Below are 7,800 nucleotides of genomic sequence, written 5' to 3'. Positions count from 1 at the left end.
CGGGTTTAATGATGTTATTAGGAGACCGCCTGCTCCTAGGATAGGATGCACGTTACCCTGGGGAGATGAATAAGACCCCTCGCAGCAGCCTCCAGCTGCTTACCGCTCAGAGAATTAGGTGAATTCGGAAGAACAATCCTCTCCGCGGCTTGCGGGAGGAAAGGTGGGTTTGCTGATTGGGAAACAATGGAAGCACTTGGGCTGTGCTTGGGGCTTTCACAAAGAACGTTATAAAAGGGCCCATCTCTAGACTTTATGACCACATCCATGGTCCTTCAAAGCAGGGAACAAGAAAAGGCTAAATCACAAAAGAGACAATATAGATGTTTATATTTCTGTTTTTCAAACTAACTTATGGAAAAATAACTGTGTAAGACGTTAATCATTTCTTGTTTGTTCTAGAGTAGTTCACTTTTTTTTTTTAAGCAGAATGCCAATTTGTTAACTTACAATGTGGAATAAAATTACCAACTGAAACAAATTGCATGTGTAGGCTGCTCAGTGCATTATCTTCCAGCAGAAAAATCTATAGGGGAAGCTAGAATGTAAAGTTATTTGATTAATATGGAGTCAGAGCAAGGAGATTAAATTCAATGATTAGGTCATTAAACCCTGATACCCCTATGCTAACAACTCCACATGGGGTTGTTCCTGCCAAGGAGATTAGAATCAGCTGTTCATACTTGCTTACCTACTCATTCTTGTTCTTAGCATACGTAATTTAATGGTTAAGGGTAGGGGTTTTGGAGTCAAGCCTCTGCCACTTATTAACAGTGTTGAGCAAACAACTAACCCTCTCTACTCCTCAGGGTCCTCAGTCTGTAAAATTGGGGTAATAATCATACTCTCATAGGATTGCATCAAGAATTAAACAAAATCATGCAAGCAAAGTCTTTCGCACAGTATCTAGCACATAATAGTTAGCTGTAAAAAATAACCCTTCGGTGGCTTCCAATTGCTGTTAGAATAAAGACCAAAATCCCTACATACCCTTAAAGGCCTCAGTGTGATTTGGCTGCTACTTCTTTAACCTCATCTTGTGCCACTCTCTCCTTTTTGTCTTCTACTTTGCATTCTTTTAACTATTAACAGTTAAATTTCTTAATTGATTATGCTCAAAACAAAGCACGTTTTCATTGATTTATATGTTTCGCATTGTCCCTTCCTCCCACAAATATTTACAAGCGTTTCTGTCAAGCAGACCCAGTATTGGTGCCATGACAGACTTGGTCTCTGCCCAACCATGGCTCTAAATGAGGGGAGATGCCTGGCTAATTCCTCCCCATCCTTCCCACCCAGCTCAGCTGCCACTTCCTGGATGTAGCCTTCAGCTGCCTCTTTCTGGATGAAATCTTCACCTACACAGATTTCTCACAGGGTCCTGTGTTTTTCTACATGGCACTCAGTGCTCTTTGAAATACAGATTTGGTGATTATTTGATGAATGTCTCAACTCCCAATTAGATTTGTAAGCTCCATGACAATAAGAAGGTGGTCCGTTTTGCTCAGGCTTTGTTGCTGAGAGCCTGACACACAGAAGGTGCTTAAGAATGTTTGTTGGAGGAGAGGGAGAGAGAAGAGAGGGAGAAAGGGAAAGAGACACAAGGAAAGGATGAGTAAATATAAGGGATGGCACAAAGAAGTGGAGAAATGAGAAACCCTGGGGATCATGTAAAATCAATGAAAAGAGCCACCGCGTTGTTTTAGTCACCAGCGTTATAATTTATAACCCTGAGAGCTCTTTCCTAACAGGGAAGCTCATCGTCATCCTGTTCTGAGCGGAATGAGGTATCCGATTCCATACATTAGTGCCCTAAGGCTGAAATAAACTAGGAGGGGTTATTGGTTTATTTCATATTTAACATGAATGAGATTTGTTGAATGTGAAATGTTGCAAAGCACATAGAAAAAATCGAATCGCCTAAAGCCTCCGGATCTCAAACCAAAGAACGTTAATGTGGCAGTAGTTCCATGAAAGAGGCAAGGTTGGTATTGGATGAACTGGTGTGTGGGACTCAGCAAATATGATGACTCCAGGTCTTATCCATCTGCCAGTTAAGGAGAGAGTACCAGTAAGTAAGAGAAAGCATGTGCAGTGCAAGAAGCTGTTGATTTGACAGGAAAACAGAGGGAGATGACACTAGGTATATCAAAAAGCAATAGTAAAGTGTGGAGCTGTTGAGAAGAGAGCTCCTAAGCTTTCCAGACTGCCTTCTATGTGATGACAGGACAAGAAGAAAGAAATCTAGGCCAGACGTCTCCAAAATTGTGCCAATTCTTTAGGGCCAAAGCTCAGACATGGCCTCAGAAGCAAACTAGCTCTAGTGGGTTCTGAAACAAGTACTATGTGAATCCCCTCAGTGTTAGGCTTCTTGTAATCTGTTTTTGTTTCTCTGTTTTTCTCTCCTGATAATCAGATCTTTTAACAATCCCAGTAGGTAGACAGGGATGGAAGAATGCATAGGGTACAATGAAGAAGACACTGAAGGAGACAATAATATGATGATGATATCTATAATTTATCGTGACAGGCACTTTTCTAATATCTGTGCCTCACAACAATTCCAGTGAGGCATATATTATTTCTCTTCCTATTTTATACATGAAGGAACTAACATGTAATTCTCCCAGGTCACACACCAAATCAGTAGTGGACTTGAAATTGGATCTGAGCTCTAAATTCATGTTCCTTGCTACAAGTCATAGGATAGATACTTCACACTCCCTGAGGTAATTAACCATAAAATTTGGTTTGTATCCTCCCATACCTTTTTCTATAAACATGCACGCGCACGCACACACACACACATTTACCTGAAACATGGATTTTTCTCTTAACAATTTTCATGGCCATTTCTCCAGGACACTATATAGAGATAGAAATCATTCTATTTTTTTTTTCTCTTTTAAAAAAATTCTGATAAAATGAACATAACATTTACCATTTTAAAGTTCTGTGACATTAAGAACATTCACATTGTTCTGCAAAATCATTCTTTTTAATAACAGTAAAACATACTATATTGTGACTCCATACAGTTCATTCAACTGTTGCCTTAGTGGTTGGTATTCAAGTTGTTTCTCATTTTTGCCATACACACAATGCTGATGAAGGTAACATCTTTGTACATATACTTTTGTGAAGCAGTGTTTTTATTTTTGTGGATGAGATGTCTCAAAGTGGGATCGCTGAGACAAAGGATATGTACATTTTTACGTTAGTAGTTACAGTCAGATTACTTTCCAAATGGCTGTCAAAACTTCCCGTGAGAAGTATGAGAAGGGTAGGAGAATATCTAGAAACCACAAAGGAAAAAAAAGACTGATAGACTTAACTACATAAAAATGAAAAATTACTGTGCAAGTAAAAGACAAACAATAGTAGAAAACATTTGCAATACATATGACAGACAAAGGCTTAGTACCAATTGATGGGAAAATGACAAACAGCCCATGAAAACTAGGAAAAAGAGTATAAGTGAGTAATTCACCCAGGAGGAAATGCAAACGTACGAAATGATACTTAACCTCATTGATAGGGAAATGAATTAATTCATTTGTACAGTGAGTTTGGGAAAAACAAGACGTGTGGAGGAGGGGAGGGTAGAAGCAGGAATCTAAAGAACAGGAAGCTCCGTCTCTAGCTCCCCCATTAGTTTGGCCTTTAGTGGAGCTTTCGTTTTTCTGATGATTGATCCTTATGTGGCTTTTGATTGTTTGTTGTTTTGGGGCATTTAACTCAGAAAGAGTTAAAGACATTTAGTAAAATTGTTCTAACAAAGTCCCTTCCCTAACTATTTACTTATTTATATAAACAAGGTTGCTCAGTGCTTATACCTATAAAAATGAAAAATAGATCAGTAACGAACCCTGTCTCTTTCTAGCAATAAGTAATATTCTTTCATGGATTTTAAACTAGTATACATACACACACGTGTGTTTATATGTTTTTCCTTTTTTGATTGATAATTATAAAAAGTTAGAATATATTTATTTTGATCAGTCGTTTACTGATTATTAGTAAGTCAAGCCAAAGGAAATTTTGCTAACTCTTAGAGACTTATAGTTATAATAAACATTTTCTGATATATGTATTTCAATTTATATGCATATTTTGGTCCAGAATAGGTGATAGGGTGATCAATAAAAGACTTGCAAGATAAAATATAAAATATATTACACTAGTATAAAATTCTGCTGGGGAAGTAGATTGGAGTTCACAGAGAAAAAGAAATAATACAAATTTTTGCACTATTAAAGAAGAATTTTTCATGTACTTTGTTTTTTTTTAAATGAATTTATTTTATTTATTTTTGTCTGTGTTGGGTTTTCATTGCTGCGTGCAGGCTTTCTCTCTAGTTGAGGCAAGCGGGGGCCACTCTTTGTTGCGGTGCGCGGGCTTCTCATTGCGGTGGCTTCTCTTGTTGCAGAGCACAAGCTCTAGGCATCTTCGGTAATTGCAGCACGTGAGCTCAGTAGTTGTGGCTTGTGGGCTCTAGAGTGCAGGCTCAGTAGTTGTGGCGCACGGGCTTAGTTGCTCCAAGTCATGTGGGATCTTCCCGCGGACCAGGGCTCGAACCTGTGTCCCCTGCATTGGCAGGCGGATTCTTAACCACTGCGCCACCAGGGAAGCCCATAATCAGATATTTTGCAGCGTTTCTCCAACCTTGGTGGCAGTGACATTTTGTGCTGGATAATTTTTCGTTGTAGGGCACTATTCTGTGCACTATAGGATGTGTAGCAGTATCCCTGGCCTCTACCCACTAGATGCCAGTAGCAACCCACCCCCACAGGTTATGACAACTGAAAATGGGCTCCCCAGTTGAGAACCACTAAGCTATTGGAAACATTGCAAAGTTATAGTTAACGCTGCAGTTCAAAAGTCAGGGTCCAAGTTGTGCCCTGTCTGGAAGGCAGCCTTGCTTTCAGTCTCTGAGGATTGGGATGAACTTGTAAGTCCCTAAAAGTCTTCCCTGATGAAGCCCACAGCCCTGCAGGGTGTAAGGCCCCTGTGTGTGGACTACTATAGACGTGAGTCTCTGGGAATAGCCTGACAGGGAATAAATAGTCCCACTTGGCTGGGCTTTTGGACCCTGGATGTGGGAGCAACACAGGCGAGGAGGGGTGGTGAAGCAGATTGGAGGCTGGCCACTGCCCTCACTTCCTAGAGATGAAGCCATAGTATGGAGAGGGCCTCCCAACCTGAGATCCAAGAACACCAGCTGACCAGACATATCTCATCCAGTTGAGCCTAAACACTGTCCAGGAACACAGGACTGTGTGTCTGTGGCGCTTCACCTTTACCCTAGGGGCAGGACATTTTGGTGGATGCCACTATTTGCTCTCCTTGCAGGTGACACTGGACCTGGACAGGAAGTGGCCCTTGCTGGACAAGTTCCTCCTCAGTTAAATTGCTCAAAACCTGCAAATTCAGTGCTTGTGGTCCAGAGCCACAGGGAAATGCCAGCTCCCTGCAGCACAGTGGTTCATAACCCTTTTTGTAGGTCTGCAGAAAGCTGGGGATCTCTCCCTAGAAATACGCAGCACATATACTCACACACATAATTGAATATGTAATTTCTGAAGCTCAACCATATACTACAAGTTAAGAATCCTTTATAGTATCTCATGAATTTAAATTTACATTCCCTAGTAACCTGCAGTCCCACCTCTAGCAACCTATTCTTTTTATTTTTTTGAGTTTTTGTTTATTTTATTTTTTTAACATCTTTATTGGAGTATAATTGCTTTACAATGGTGTGTTATTTTCTGCTTTATAACAAAGTGAATCAGCTATACATATACATATATCCCCATATCCCCTCCCTCTTGCGTCTCCCTCCCATCCTCCCTATCCCACCCCTCTAGGTGGACACAAAGCACCGAGCTGATCTCCCTGTGCTATGCAGCTGCTTCCCATTAGCTATCTATTTTACATTTGGTAGTGTGTATATGTCCATGCCATTCTCTCACTTCGTCCCAGCTTACCCTTCCCCCTCCCTGTGTCTTCAAGTCCATTCTCTACATCTGCGTCTTTATTTCTGTCCTGCCCCTAGGTTCTTCAGAACCTTTTTTTTTAGATTCCATATATATATGTTAGCGTATGGTATTTGTTTTTCTTTTTCTGACTTACTTCACTCTGTATGACAGACTCTAGGTCCATCCACCTCACTACAAATAACTCAATTTCGTTTCTTTTTATGGCTGAGTAACATTCCATTGTATATATGTGCCACATCTTCTTTATCCATTCGTCTGTTGATGGACACTTAGGTTGCTTCCATGTCCTGGCTATTGTAAATAGAGCTGCAATGAACATTGTGGTACATGACTCTTTCTGAATTATGGTTTTCTCAGGGTATATGCCCAGTACTGGGATTGCTGGGTCGTATGGTAGTTCTATTTTTAGTTTTTTAAGAAACCTCCATACTGTTCTCCATAGTGGCTGTATCAATTTACATTCCCACCAACAGTGCAAGAGGGTTCACTTTTCTCCACACCCTCTCCAGCATTAATTGTTTGTAGATTTTTTGATGATGGCCATTCTGACTGGTGTGAGGTGATACCTCATTGTAGTTTTGATTTGCATTTCTCTAATGATTAGTGATGTTGAGCATCCTTTCATGTGTTTGTTGGCAATCTGTATATCTTCTTTGGAGAAATGTCTGTTTAGGTCTTCTGCCCATTTTTGGACTGGGTTGTTTGTTTTTTTGATATTGAGCTGCATGAGATGCTTGTGAATTTTGGAGATTAATCCTTTGTCAGTTGCTTCATTTGAAAATATTTTCTCCCATTCTGAGGGTTGTCTTTTTGTCTTGTTTATGTTTTCTTTTGCTGTGCAAAAGCTTTTAAGCTTCATTAGGTCCCATTTGTTTATTTTTGTTTTTATTATCAACCTATTCTAAAGAAATATTAGCATTTGATGTGTAAATATGTTGTGTGTGTTTATATCAACATTTTTTGTAATAGCAAAAATATGGAAAGAGCCTAAATGGATACTAGCAGAGAAATTGAAAAATTGTTCATTCATTCATTCACAATGGAATACTATGCAGCTATTAAAAAGAATGAGGAGCTTCCCTGGTGGCACAGTGGTTAAGAATCCAGCTACCAAGGCAGGGGACACGGGTTCAAGCCCTGGTCTGGGAAGATCCCACATGCCGCGGAGCAACTAAGCCCATGCACCACAACTACAGAGCCTGCGCGCCTAGAGCCCGTGCTCCGCAACGTGAGAAGCCACTGCAGTGAGAAGCCTGCGTGCTGCAATGAAGAGTGGCCACCGCTCGCCGCAACTAGAGAAAGCCCACTCACAGCAACGAAGATCCAACGCAGCCAAAAATAAAAATAAGTAAAAAATAAATAAATAAATAATAAATAAAATTTAAAAATAAAAAGAATGAGGTACAATTATGTGTATGGATTGAAAATAGGTCTGTGATATTCTTCTGTATAAAAAAAATTGAAACAATTTTCATCTTTGTAAAAATTATTGCATATGTGTAAGTACAAATGTGTGTGTGTGTGTGTGTGTGTATATATATATACACATTTATATAGATATATAAAATATGTTTGGGTTCATAGAATAAATACTAGAAGTCTAAGCACCAAGCTTTATAGCAGCTACTTCTGTGGGGTGAGATTTATGCTTTTCCTGTATTCACTCCTGTGTTATTTAAAATTGTAAAAATTTGCAACACTTATTTCTGTAAGTTAAAAATAATATTAACAGCAACAACAAAAGTGAGTTATCTCTAGGGTGTGGAGTGTGGTGGAGGAACCTGCTTCAGTCCGGTCAGCC

Source organism: Grampus griseus, assembly GCF_964374135.1.
Source record: "Grampus griseus genome assembly, chromosome: 15".
NCBI classification, from domain to species: domain Eukaryota; kingdom Metazoa; phylum Chordata; class Mammalia; order Artiodactyla; family Delphinidae; genus Grampus; species Grampus griseus.
Note: the sequence above shows the minus strand (reverse complement) of the source record.